The sequence below is a fragment of the Pipra filicauda genome, unplaced genomic scaffold (assembly GCF_003945595.2).
Source record: "Pipra filicauda isolate LSUMZ 115617 unplaced genomic scaffold, ASM394559v2 scaffold571_size334496_pilon, whole genome shotgun sequence".
Taxonomy (NCBI): Eukaryota; Metazoa; Chordata; class Aves; order Passeriformes; family Pipridae; genus Pipra; species Pipra filicauda.
Window position 1 is genome coordinate 271,424 of NW_024104722.1, and position 14,601 is coordinate 286,024.

Genomic DNA, 14,601 nt, shown 5'->3' on the forward strand with positions numbered 1-14,601 from the left:
CTGCAGGTTTAGCTCTTTGATAAATGTCTGGCTCAGGATTTGTGAAGCTGGGAGTTTGTCAGGACCTGAGTGCTGCTCCAAAAGCAGCCTCTTCCCCCCTCCTGGGTGTCTGGGTTTGGTGTTGGCACCTCCTCGGCACGTTTGAACCGGGGTGTTGTTCACATCTGCACCGATGGCAGAGAGCAGGAGAAACATTTGCAGGGGACAAAACACTCCTTTCATGCTGCCATGGGAATGTTCTTCCTGCCAGGCAGGGGCTGGAAACGGGAATCACATCATGTTGCAGTGAAAGCTCCAGCTCAGCTCAGTCGGGACCTCAATCGACCTCCGGAGAGTTGCCAAAATCCAGACACCGCCAAAAAAGAGCAGGAGGGACTGAGGGACCAAAAGGGTGGGTTTTTGCTCCTTATGGGAGCACTGGTCAGTGCATAAGTCACGGGGGGAATTTTTGGGATCCATGGGAGAGGGCAGTGGCTGGTTGGGAGGATATAATCATCTCCATCACAGCCAGCACTGAGAATTTGGGTTTGCTGCAGAGAAACCCCAAATATCTGCATGAAGATTCAGTTCCTGACTTTTGGGAAGACTCTGAGTCTTCCCCTTGTGTGTGTGCAAAGAGACCACACCCCTACCAGTGCCAGGAGACAGGGACTTATTAGGGCAAAAGAGTCCAACAAGGAGCCAAAGTCCCACAGGCATTGCAGCAGAATCTCCATTTTCTCTCATTTGTGTGGTCATGGATCTAGAAACAAGTCATCCTTGTTTATCCTGTTTATTCCCATCCCTGGAAGTGTCCAAGGCCAGGTTGGACAGGGCTTGGAGCAACCTGGGCTAGTGGAAGGTGTCGCTGCCCACGGCAGGGGGTGGAATGAGATGAACCTTAAGTCTCTTCCAGCCCAAACCATTCCACGAGTTTATTATTCCAAGTCCTTTTGTTTAGCTGGGATTTTGCCTTCAGGAGCTTTGGGAAATGTAGACTTTTCCAACCCTTTCCTTTGGCAGGTGGAACCCAAGATTCACCCACCCCCAGCAGCAGCAGATGTGGCACTTGGTGAAATGGCCCCTCCAGCCTTTACAACTGAGATTTGAGGTCCTTAATGGGATTTTTTTCCCCCTTGACATTAAACCAGTGATAAAACTAATTGCTGATGAGATTGAGGAGGGCTGAGCTCATCACTGCCCATGAAGAATTGCACAAGGGATGCACCAGATATTTAGTTTTTTTTAAGATTCGTTCACACCTTTGTCCAATAATGATTTTGGAAAGCAAGTCTTGATGTGTAGGTTGGTTTTTCTTTTGCTGAGTGGGATGTCCTGCTTTGGGCTCTCTGTGAGCACTAATTAGTGCTGGATCCAGCTCCTGGAGCACCTGGAGCTACACTTGGCCTGTGTCCACATGGCTTTTTCCCTGTGGGATTGGCAACATTCCTCATGAAAGAATCCTAGAATGGTTTGGGTTGGAAGGGACCTTAAAGCCCATCCAGTTCCAACCTCCTCTCCAAGGTACCTCCTGCCCTTCAGTGCACTTTTTACAGCAGAAAAACAAACCAAAGAAAAGAGTCAGTTATTCATTAAATAAATACCCCGACAAAGGTGTTTTGAGGGGTTTACCAGAGGAATTAATTCCTGGGAATACTGGGAGAATGCATGGAAGGATGTCCAGAAACTCCCCTTTTCTTGTTAGGATCAAGTGGACAAATCTTTGTGATTTGTAACCTTTCAGAGGAAAATGTGCAAATGCCCTTTGTGTCATATATTATAGAAATTTATACATTGCATAAACCTGCATGGGACTAGAAACAGCCACCTTCTTAAAAGAAAATGATTCACAAGAAAATAATTCATGTGAAAATAATGCACGTGAAAATAAAACCTTCTCCACAGTGCTCATTCTGAGGGGGGAAAAAGAGGCATTTTGATATCACAGCACTGTTTTGACACCTTCAGACTATTTGTTTGTGGATTTTTTCTTCAAAACTTGTTGTCCTTCAAAGAGCTCCAAGCAAGAACCGACTGGAAATGAGCTATTAGAAACGAACGGAGATTTTTTCCTTTATTTCCTTTTTTCTATTTTTTCCTTTATTTCACAAAGAAATTGGAGATGATTTTGAATTTGGTCTGTTCAGATTTTTTTTTTTTGTTGTTTTTTGTTGTTTGCTTTTTTTGTTTGCTTTTTGTTGTTATGAACCTTCCCAGTGGTGAAGGCTTTAATTTCTGCCCGGCTCCTCCTTCCCGGATGATTGTTTTGATGGATTATTTCAGGATTGGGAATGTTCAGACCCCGCCCAGCAGACCCAGAACACGCCAATAAAACATTTCCTGGCACTCCAAGTTCTTACCACTGTATTTGATGACCCGAATCGTGGAGTCCCCCTCCCCAAATCTGGTGATGGGGGTCAGCCTGACTTCGTAGGCCTCGGGCTTGATGAGCTCGGTGAGGTTGTAGGTGATCAGTTCTCCCTTCTGGATGTTCCCATTCACGGTGATTTCCTGCTCCCACCAACGCTGCTGGCCAGCCTAAAAAAACAAAAGGAGAATTCCAGCGTCAGAGAGATTTGGGACAGGTTCTGGCTTCACCTCAGAAATGAGTAGAAACCACCCAGAAGGACTGGAGATACAACAAGACCAAGAACCTCCTTTGAATAACCCACCTGAGCATTTTGGTAACAAACAAACGAGACCATAAACTGGGAATCTATTTTATTCCAGAGGCCACTCCTCCTGTCCTCAGAACTGTTGCTCAGTCCAGGTCATCCCATCAGATTCCTGAGGGTGAGTTTTCTCACTCCCAAATGTTATTCCTTCAAACTCAACCAGTTAAATTGACTCTCAGGACTTGTTTCCCTAATTTCCTGAAATAACCCACCTGAGCATTTCTACAGTGAACAAATGAGACTATAAATTGGGACTCCAGTTTATCCTCCTGTCCTCTCCTCCCAGAGAGGATCCTGCAGCAATCCTGGCACAGCCCAGTGGCCCTGGGATGGGGTTTGGAGCAGGAAAAAAACAGAGTTAACCCAATTCAGGAGCATTTTAGACACTCAGTACACAAGGGAGACAACAAGGGATCATCACCTGGTTTGTGATGGCAACTCAAACACTCCAGAACAAGCTGGGGCATTTTTAAATACTCACTAAACCCTCCATTTCTTCAAAAATCTGCCCCTTACATTTAAAACCTGCTTGTAAAAGTGTTAAATAACCTCTATGTTTCCTCTCAAAATCGCTGCTCATTCCAGGTCATCCCATCAGCTTCCCCAGGGTGAATTTTCTCACTCCCAAATGTTATTCCTTCAAACCTGAGCAGGTAAATGGACTCTCAGGACTTGTAGCCCTGTTCCCTCCATGACTTTAAAACAACACTGGCCAACATCAAAGGAAAATACGTTTTCTGGGCTGGGAAAGCCACGATTTCGTGGATTGGGAGGTGCCTCCTCATTAGAGCCAAGGAGTTTTTCAAAGTAATCAGAGAGACAGTTTGATTTCCAACCACTTTTGGTGATGAGTGAGAATTAAATAAGTCATTAATGACCTTAATGCATAAAAAAACCCCCAGGAATAAGAACAGAGCTGGTGCTGATTTCAAGAGAAATAAAAAGGTGTTGCTTCCTATGCAGAAATCCCAATATCCAGCAGTCCTTGTAGTCTCAAAGGTGGATGGATTTTAGGGGACAAAGAAAGTCAAAGCAAAAAAAAAAAAAAGTAAAAAGCAAAGTCACAAATTGCAAAGCGTAGATTTTTTGGGGGGCTTTATAAACTTCACTTCCCGACATCCAAATGCAGTTTCTCTTATTTCAGAGCCTCTTTACCAAGAAATGAAAAGAGAAAAACAATCTAATTAGTGCCACACTGTCTCTACCATCAGCTTTAGAGATAAGCAGAAATCATCCCCCTTTTTTGGCAGCAGAGTGACTGGGTTTTGCCATAGTTTTGCAATATTTTTGCAATATTCCTCTGCCTTAAAGTGCAGGAAACAAAGGGAAAAATCATTAAATATTTACCAGCCATCCCAAGGCACCTGTACAGGTGCAGTGATGCTCAAATGACATTTTCCACAAGGCTCACTCCACCTGTCAGGCCTCTCAACTCCTTCCCCAGGGCGTGTTCACCCACCCAGAGTTCATTAAGGATGGAAAAAGTTTTATTTCATTTATTTCATTTATTTTATACCCCCTGAAATAGAACTAAATCCATCGTATTTCACCGAGAAGGAACGAGCAAACTTTCCCTGCAAACTGGCCTTAGTGGGGATTAATAATTAATAATCCCACCTTTTGTGGGATTAAAAGTGGCAATATTTGGATCTTTGAAGTATTTTACACGAGTACAGAGGGGTTGAGGAGGGAAAATTTCTTTATGGAAAGGGTTGTCAAGCGTTGGAACGGGTTTTCCGGGATGGAATTCCCAGCCCTGGAGGGATTTCAAAGCCCTGTGGATGTGGCATTTGGGGACATGGGGCATTGGTGGCCTTGGAAGTTGCACTTGGTGGTCTCGGAAGGCTTTTCCAACCTTAAAAATTCCATAATTCCACAAGGTCCCCATATATCGGGGGACAATTATTCATTAAATTTTGTGATGTTTTATGTTGTTTTTTTTTTCTGGTTTCCATGGCAAAAAAACCCCCCAGGGATTAGAACAGAGCTGGTGTTGGTTTCAAGGGAAATAAAAAGGTGTTGCTTCCTACGGAGAAATCCCAATATCCAGGAGTGGCTCAGGAGGCAGAAACAGAAAGGAAAAATCAAATTATTTTGCTTTCAGAACGGATAAAAAATTGGAGCTTCTCTATTGCTCCTGTTTGGGGAGGTGGAGAAAAGGGGAATAATTCAAAGAGTGACAGAATTCGATGCAAATTTATGGCTGGTTTGGGGAATTGTGAATTTTAATCCTTAATTATTGCAATTATTTGCTGAAGCCTCTCTGTTCCTGCAGTTGTTTATCCAAAGACAAGGTGGAATTGGGAATATTTGTACAGCAGCTCATTGTAAGGAATGAGAATTCATTCTGGAATCTCAGGAATTTCAGTATTTTGCCTCCTAAGCCGCTCCTGGATATTGGGATTTTCCCCACATTCTTTTTTTCCCTTGCAATCAACACCAGCTCTGTTCTAATCCCTATTTTTTTTTTGCCAATGGAATTCAGCACAAAAAAAAAAGGAACATCACAAAATTGTCACTTATTTGGACAGAAAACAAACCTTTGCCTGATTTTTCAGCTCGCTGTGGAATAAATAAATAAATAAATAAAGGAAATATCCACCCAGTTTTCGCCACATTCCACTTTCAAGCTTCTCTTTCCACCTGGAAAATAAAGTTATCCATGGAGGAATCACTCCAGGAGATTCCTGAGGGAGCCTTTCCAGCACATTCCCAAATCTGGTGTGAAACACCAACTGCACCCTTGGCTGAAAAATGTAAAAATAATTGAAAATAAATGTAGGAATTGAGCTGAAAAATACTAAAATAATTGAAAATAAATGTGGGGATAGAGATGAAAAAATATTAAAATAATTGAAAATAAATATAGGGATTGAGCTGAAAAATATGAAAAGAAATGAAAATAAATGTAGGAACTGAGCTGAAAAATACTAAAATAATCAAAAATAAATGTAGGAATTGAGCTGAGAAATACTAAAATAATTGAAAATAAATGTAGGAATTAAACTGAAAAATATTAAAATAATCGAAAATAAATGTAGGAACTGAGCTGAAAAATATGAAGAGGAATTTAGGAATTGAGCTGAGAAATACTAAAATAATTGAAAATAAATATAGGAATTGAGCTGAAGAATATTAAAATAAATGAAAATAAATGTAGGAATTGAGCTGAAAAATATGAAAAGAAATGAAAATAAATATAGGAATTGAGCTGAAGAATATTAAAATAATTGAAAATAAATATAGGAATTGAGCTGAAGAATATTAAAATAAATGAAAATAAATGTAGGAATTGAGCTGAAAAATATTAAAATAATTAAAAATAAATGTAGGAATTCAGCTGAAAAGTATGAAAAGAAATGAAAATAAATATAGAAATTGAGCTGAAAAATATTGAAATAATCGAAAACAAATATAGGAATTGAGCTGAAAAGTACTAAAATAATTGAAAATAAATATAGGAATTGAGCTGAAAAATCAGAAGAGAAATTAAGTGTAGGAATTGAGCTGAAAAATATGAAGAGGAATTAAAATAAATATAGGAATTGAGCTGAAAATTACTAAAATAATTGAAATTAAATGTAGGAATTGAGCTGAAAAATACTAAAAGAATTGATCTTATTTATTTGCTGACTCAACAAAAAGGAAGGTCAGGTCTCCATGGAGCTGGAGAACTTTGGAAGCAGCTGGAGGAACAAGGATTTTCCAGCTTATTTTCAACCCACGATTTTGAGACATAAACAGCCACACTGAAATGCCCAAGACACCCCTAAAAATAAGATTTTGATTCCTAAAAGGCCTCAGGGTGGGGCAAAATCCCAGCCCCAAACTGGAGACGCTCCAAGGAGGAGACTCCCAACGCTCATGGAAGCACCAAGAACCACCCAACCCTTCCCCCTTGGAGATCTGGGGCATCGATTTGGGCTCCTTGGATGGGAAGGAGGCGAATCCTCATCCTTGAATTCCTTAAAATTCCCTGGAGAGCCTCCCCCTGACGTCGAGGCCTTGCTGTTTGACATAAACCAGTGGAGAAAACCCACCAGCGAACACAACCCCGAAACATCTTCTGCACCTCCAACTCACCTGGCCAGAGCTGGAATATTAAGGAATATTAAGAAATATTCTTAATGTTAAGAAGTATTAAGGAAGAACCAGGAGCTGCTGGAAAAGGAATTTTTGAAGGGGGAAAAATCCAAGCCCTTTGCCTCGAGAATTTTTTCTAATCAAAGGCCCTTTGCCTCTCAAAGACAAGGAGGACACACAGGGTGGGAAATTTCCTTTGAAACAACGGTTTTCCAACGGTTTGGGAGGATTTGTGGGGCGCTGAGGAAAAATGAGCTCAGTTTTTGGAGCATTTATTAAGATTGTCACGGGCCTGAGCTGTAATTAATGGAGCAGAGCGTATCCAGGCTTAATAAATCCAGAGGCTTCACTGGGAAAACTCCTTTTTTTTTTCTTGGTTACTTTTGAATATTTAGAAATCTCTGGTCCTAAAGCTGAAAAGCAAAAAAAAACAAACCAAAAAAAAAAACCACCAGAAAAGCAAAATGTATTTCCCTGACATCAGAGAAAAAGGGCTGTAATTGTGGCAGGATTTTATTGCAGCACAAAACGCTCGTGCTGTCAAATGAAAGGGGATTTATTCCCTGCCTCCTGCTGAGAAACACTGTGTTCTCTTAAAGACTGGGAAATATAGATTTCTGGAGCTGTTAATCCCATGGGATGATTAAACATTGATTGCTGTATGCACAGATATGTTTATAAAAAATAAACCCCCTCAGTCCATTGTGCTTGGCCTATTGATCAACCACAAATTTCTTCATTGACTCAACAAGTTGGACAAGCTTCTCTTTAATTAATGACAACTGAATGCAGTGCAAATTAATCCACTGGATACTGCTGAAAAGAAACCTGTGACAGTGTTTAAAGTAATTTCTTTCCAGTTTATAACAACAACAATTGATTTTCCTTAAGAAAATCGGTTTTCTTTTGAGGTTTTATATATAAAAAAGGACTGTTCAGTTCCTGGGAAAATATTCTATTTGTATATCGAAGAGGGAGAACTCCCAGGGAGTGTTTGCCTTGTTTCTGCTCTTCTTTCCCAATTTTGACTGGCAACATAATCAGAGTTATCCGTTTGGATAACTCAGTTTGGAACATAAATCTCATCGGGTGGGTGGCTCCTGTGTCATCTTCATTTCAAAGCAGAGTTACAGCCCTGAGATGACTCACGGTGACAAATATCTGTAATTTAGGCAAAACCAACAAGCTCAGCTGCAGAGCCCCGTGTGCCACACTCACCACCAGCTCCTGTGCTGCTGTGCCTCGGGTGCTGCTGCTCTTGGTGGCATAAAATCCCAGAATCGTGGAATTCCCGGAGTTGGAAGGACCCACAAAGATCAAAGTTCAGCTCCTGGCCCTGCCCAGGCACCCCAACAATCCCCCCCTGTGCCCCAGAGGATCATCCAAACCCTCCTGGAGCTCTGGCAGCCTTGGGGCCGTGCCCACTGCCCTGGGGAGCCTGGGCAGTGCCAACCACCCTCTGGGGGAAGAACCTTGTCCTGAGATCCAACCTGAGCCTCACCTTTCTTTCCATGCTGGGCTGGTTCCTGCTCTGCTCTCCTGCAGTTCTGGGCACCAGCTGCTGTGGAGCCAACAGGGACCAAGAGGGCAAACCCAGATTGGGCACTTTGGGAGGTTTGGCTGCTCAGGGACAGACTGAGCCCAAGTGTCCCACTGGGTTGGTCTCTTCTCCCAGGGAACAAGGGACAGGACAAGAGGAAGCAGCCTCAAGCTGTGCCAGGGGAGCGTCAGGTTGGGTATTAGGAAATATTTGTTCATAGAAAGGGTTGGAAAGCACTGGAAGGGGCTGCCAGGGGCAGGGGTGGAGTCCTCATCCCTGCAGGGACGCTCTGAGGGACAGAGGGGGATTGTTGGGGTGCCAAGGGTTGGACTGGATGATCCCTGTGGGATTCCAACTCTGGATATTCCATGATTCTGTGGTTTGGCAGCTGCACGTTAAACCTCTTTCCCTCTTTTCTGCCTGGAAAACAGTCTAAAACCCATTCAACAATGGGCATAATCTTTCTCAATTAGCCAATTCCTAATCCATCAGAACAATCCCAGGCATGTAATTGACTTTTTTTCTTGCAGGATTATATTAACAATCCTCCTGTATTTGTTCCTACCATTAATTATATTATTTTGTATTTACCACGTTGTGTAATTGGCTTTCTGTGATACAAACAAAAACATACACACAAAAAAATAAATTCCCTTTTCCCCTCTTTTTTAAAAAAACCTAAAAATCCCCAAGTCTTTAGTAATTAGGAACTTTGAGTCCAAAAATGAAGAATGTTATAGAAACAGTTTTTATGGGCTACAAATTGACAGATGAGTGATTCAGAACAGGAACATCTGTCCACGATCCAAATTTACTGTCTGGTATTTAAAGAGGAAAGAGACAGCAACACTTCAGGGAAAGTTGCCCTGAGAAAGATCCAACAATTAAGTCCTCTCTTTAAATATGTAAAACAGCTCAGGTTTTCAAGGCAGAGTGAAAATGTTAACCTAGAGAGAGGGATCCCTTTTTTGAGAGTAAAATCCAAATAGAACACAAATATCTGCTAAAACCTGGTGAATTGGAAGATAAAACACACTGCCCTCTGTTTCTCCAAACAAATGGAGGGTGATAAAAACATCTTGGAAGTTGTGTATTGGAGCACTTCAGTCCATTTGTTAAGTAAATGGTCATTTAGGATATTTCAGAGCTGGAAAGTTGTTGTGGTTTGTTTGCTTTTAACAACTTTAAAGGTGGGGGCAAAGAGGGCCTGGAGGGACTGCAAAGGGGGAATGGCTTCCCGCTGCCAGAGGGCAGGGATAGGTGGGATCTTGGGAAGGAATTCCTGGCTGGGAGGGTGGGGAGGCCCTGGCCCAGGTTGCCCAGAGAAGCTGTGGCTGCCCCTGGATCCCTGGAAGTGTCCAAGGCCAGGCTGGAGCAACCTGGGCTGGTGGAAGGTGTCCCTGCCCATGGCAGGGGTGGCACTGGATGGGCTTTGAGGTCCCTGCCAACCCAACCCATTCCATGATTCTATAATTCCACAACTGACCACAAGATGTAGGATTTCGCTCCTGGGAAGGATCCCACTGTGCACTTCTCTGAGGTGGGGACTCGGAGCAGTCACAACCTGGAAGGTGACACCACATTCAAATCAAAACCTTCCTCAATTTTTGCTCCTTTAAAGGCTAAAATGTGATATGAATCAACGAATTCACTGAAGTCTGTGGGATCAAACAGGAGCTGTGCTGTTCCCAATCCCAGCAGGGCAGGTTCTCCTGCTTTTTCACTCCTGCAAACATCTACCAAAAGTTATCCCACAAAAGGTGGGATAATTATTAACCCCCACTAAGGCCAGTTTGCAGGGAAAGTTTGCTCGTTCCTTCTCGGTGACGGATCAAATTCCAAGTTCACCTTTTGGGCAACTCTGACACTCCTCTGGGGCACAGGGTGGGACTCCTGGGGCTGGGCCTGTGCAGGGCTCAGGGTTGGACTGGATGGTCCTTGGGGGTCCCTTCCAGCTCAGGAGATTCTGGGATTCTGTGACATCGAGCTTAAATTTCTGGATTCCTGGTTTATCTGCAACAGCCACACCCTGATTTTTATCAGAGGCAGAATTAGAAACGTGGCCTCAAGATTAATTCCCTCAGTTTAAATCAAGCACTTCACACCTACACCAACAACTCTATTGCCACCATCAAGAACTCATCCACCCCAAGCCACATCCCATATTCCAGCGGTGGCTTCTCCATCCCACAAAGCTCCAGCTGGTCTCCAACGACAGGCAGGGCACTGAACTACCTCATTCTCCTGGGATTTCTAAAAGCTCTTCACAAATGGCCATATTTTTTCATCCCAAATCGTTCCAGAGTGACAAATTAATGGCAGGGGCTGCAATCAGGAAGACAAGCCCAGGCCCTTTTTTAGCTGGAGCTTTGCTGCTCAGTCAATGCCACGAGCGAGGGAGGGTTGTCTTGGGAAATGAGCTGGAAAAACAAGGCTGCATTTTAAACAACCTGCAGGAGGCTCTGCAGGAACAGATCAGGGGGGAAAAACACCACCAGATGAGCTCATGATGCCAAAATGCATTTCCCAGGAGAGCAAATATTCCGATTTTACTTCGTTTTTTTAAATAAGGAAGAGTTTTTGGCAATAAATAAGAGCCCAGTTGTCAGATCTGACCGTTCCAACGGAGCCTTTCTTAAATTCCAAAGAAAGCTGGGAAGGAAATGGCCACTGGATGTTTAATGAAGTCCTCCAAATGGAAAGGGGAGGGTTTCAATCAGCTCAGAGCCACAGATGCACTGCAGCAGGGGGCTCGGGGAAAGGCAGAGTGGTTTGGATTCCATGGAAACATCTGTGGTGTCAGGGAATAAAGAATTCCCCAGCAGGAAAAGAACAGAGGGATTTGTCCATGGGAATAAATCACTCTTGTCCCAACAATTTATGATATTGGTAACATGTTTTTGGATGTTCTGAGCATACACTGATTATATGTTCTGGCACAGCTCCTTCATCCCTCACCTTGGAGCAAAAAAAAAATGGGTTTAAGGAATGACCAACAGAATTCCATCATTTTTACAAGGTAAACTCCCTTTCCCAAGGCCCACTAGGAGTGAATATTTCTCACCTTTCTCTTTGCTTCGGTTTTATAAAGTGATCTCAGAGGAATGCAGGGAAAAGAAGGTCATTCCAGCCCCTGGAATTAAGGCCTGGATGTGTCCCACTGACACAGAACCCAACAGAACCATCCCCAGAACAGGTTTGGAATGGGAGAGATGGAAGAAGATGTATTTCTACTGCTAAATTTTATCCCAAAATCCTGATATATTTTAACAGGGTACTTGGATTTAATTTATTTATGAGTCTTAGGCATTGATGCTCCTCAATAACCTCACTAAGGAGGACGAATCCTTTACCAGAAAGAAGTTTCTGTAGCACTCAAAGGCCTCTGAAATATATATTTATCCTGTATTTACACATCCAGACACACAACTCTTACTTGTCAGGCACCTGCCTGAGGACAAAGGCCATAATTTTTATGCAGCTCTTAAATATTAAATAAGTTTTATTCCTCTGTTTCTCTTCTAGTTTTCATTCTTGCACATCCTTGAATATTTCTGAACAGCACCGTGACATCCTATTAAATCAGCACTGGCAAGAAAACCTTTGCTGTCATTTATGGAATTCTTTCTTTTTTTGAACAGTCTGGCTTTAATTTATAAAATTATGGAAATATAGAATGGTTTGGGAGGGACCTTAAAGCTCATCTTATCCCAACTCTTTTCCACAGGCAGGGACACCTTCCACTAGCCCAGGTTGCTCCAACCTGGCCTTGGACACTTCCAGGGATCCAGGGGCAGCCACAGCTTCTCTGGGAATTCTATTCCAGGGCCTCTCCACCCTCCTAGGGAAAAATTTCTCTTCCATATCTGACCTGAATTTCAGTTTTGTATCAAGAACAAGAAGGAGGAATGGAAAGCACTTCAAGGCAATCATATTTTTCATTTTAAACCCGAGTTCTGAGCAGCATCCTGCTCCTGCTTCCTGCTGTTCTCATCCATTGGATAACTGCAGAGCAGCAGGGGGAAAAATCCCTCAGCAGACACACATCCCACCTTCCCTGCTCCTCTCTGCTGCTGCTGGAAGTGGAGCACGTGTTTATCAAGCCCCTTTTTTGAGGGCTGACCACAGGTTGCTCCCTGAAGGAGCCGAAAAAAAAAGGTGGAGAGGGACTTGGGACAAGGGATGGAGGGAAAGAACAAAGGGAATGGTTTCCCACTGCACAAGCGGAGATTTAGGGTGACATATCGAGGCTGAGGAATGATTTGCAAAGGAGGAAGCTGAGGGTTCGGGTGGGAGATTTGGAGCCAAGTCTTTTAATTGTGAGTTAAAAATGATTCCATTTTTTGGGATGGATGAGGCAAATGCTTACATAGTTAAAAGTTAAATTTCTGCTGATTATGTCTTAAGGAATTCAGAGCTATAAAGGTTTAAATCCTGTGGAGCCAGGCTGGGAGAGCTGGGGGGGTTCCCCTGGAGAAGAGAAGGCTCCAGGGAGAGCTGAGAGCCCCTGGCAGGGCCTAAAGGGGCTCCAGGAGAGCTGGAGAGGGACTGGGGACAAGGCCTGGAGGGACAGGACACAGGGAATGGCTTCCCACTGGAAAGGAGGAGATTTGAGTGGGATCTTGGGAAGGAATTCTTGTCTGGGAGGGTGGGGAGGCCCTGGAATAGAATTCCCAGAGAAGCTGTGGCTGCCCCTGGATCCCTGGAAGTGTCCAAGGCCAGGCTGGAGCAACCTGGGTTGGTGGAAGGTGTCCCTGCCCATGGCAGGGGGTAGCACCAGATGATCCTTAAAATCCCTTCCAACCCAAACCATTCTGATCCCTGGAATGATTCCAGGACCCTCTTTGCCTGCTGCCCCCATGAGATCTGACCCCAGTGAGGAACTGAGGTTAGAAATCACATTTAGGACATTCTTGTGTGTCTTCAAGAAACCCCTGAAGAGTTAATAAGACTCTTAATAAATCAGTAATGAAATAGCAGAATTTTACGCTTACATAACAAAAATCAAACCCAGGCAGTCCCAGCAGGCAATAATTTCTTGGATCAAATGAATATGTAAGATTTTGCCTGCAAATTTTTTTTGGGAAGAAAAGCACTGTCCACATCTCGTGGTAATGGGAAGGGGCAGAGCTCTGCCTGGGATTTGTTCTGTTCACAGTCCTAGAAATTACAGCCCAAAGCCCCCAAAATGAGAATGGGAACACACCCAGAATAGGGGTTGGGATGGAAGGGACCTTTAAAGCTCATTTTATCCCAATTCTTTTCCATGGGCAGGGACACCTTCCACTAGCCCAGGTTGCTCCAACCTGGCCTGGGACACTCCCAGGGATCCAGGGGCAGCCACAGCTTCTCTAGGAATTCTTTTCCAGCCCCTCCCCACCCTCCAAGCCAGCAATTCCTTCCCAATCTCCCATCTCTCCCTGCCCTCTGGCAGTGGGAAGCCATTCCCTGGGTCCTGTCCCTCCATCCCTTGTCCCCAGTCCCTCTCCAGCTCTCTTGCAGTCTCCTTTCCTGGCAGCACATTCCTACTTTGGGAATCCTGCCCATTTGATCCATGATTCAGGGCAGAGGACCCTCTGTTTTCCAAGGAGACCATCCACCAGCCTATTTCTGATCTTATTTCTCCTGGCTGGGTCTTTGTCCTCTATTTTTATTAGAGAAGAGGTAAAAGATGTGAAGAAACCATGGGATCAGGGAATCTCAGAATCCCAGAATGGTTTGGGTTGGAAGGGACCTTTAAGGCCCATCTTATTCCACCCCCTGCCATGGGCAGGGACACCTTCCACTGTCCCAGGTTGCTCCAACCTGGCCTTGGACACTTCCAGGGATCCAGGGGCAGTCACAGCTTCTCTGGGAATTCTATTCCAGCCCCTCCCCACCCTCCCAGCCAAGAATTCCTTCCCAAGATCCCACTCAAATCTCCCCTTTTCCAGTGGGAAGCCATTCCCTGTGTCCTGTCCCTCCATCCCTTGTCCCCAGTCCCTCTCCAGCTCTCCTGGAGCCTCTTTAGGCCCTGCCAGGGGCTCTCAGCTCTCCCTGGAGCCTTCTCTTCTCCAGGGGAACCCTCCAGCTCTCCCAGCCTGGCTCCACAGGATTTAAACCTTTATAGCTCTGAATTCCTTAAGACATAATCAGCAGAAATTTAACTTTCAGAATTCTATGTAAGCATTTGCCTCATCCATCCCAAAAAATGGAATCATTTTTAACTCACAATTAAAAGACTTGGCTCCAAATCTCCCATCCCAGCCCTCAGCTTCCTCCTTTGCCTCGGGAAGGGCGAGCACAGGAGGCTGCAAACTGGAAATTGTAAAACCAGCACCATTT

At 44.0% G+C, this 14,601-nt stretch overlaps 1 protein-coding gene across 1 annotated transcript in view; it reads right to left on the minus strand.

The window, feature by feature from the left end:
• The window catches only part of LOC113998714 (MAM domain-containing glycosylphosphatidylinositol anchor protein 2), a 30,819-nt gene extending 28,282 nt beyond the window's left edge, over positions 1-2,537 (minus strand). The window contains exon 1 of the mRNA XM_027741707.2: positions 2,340-2,537. The gene's annotated coding sequence lies outside the window, so the exon portion shown is untranslated. The remainder of the gene's footprint in view (positions 1-2,339) is intronic.
• Positions 2,538-14,601: the final 12,064 nt, after the last annotated feature.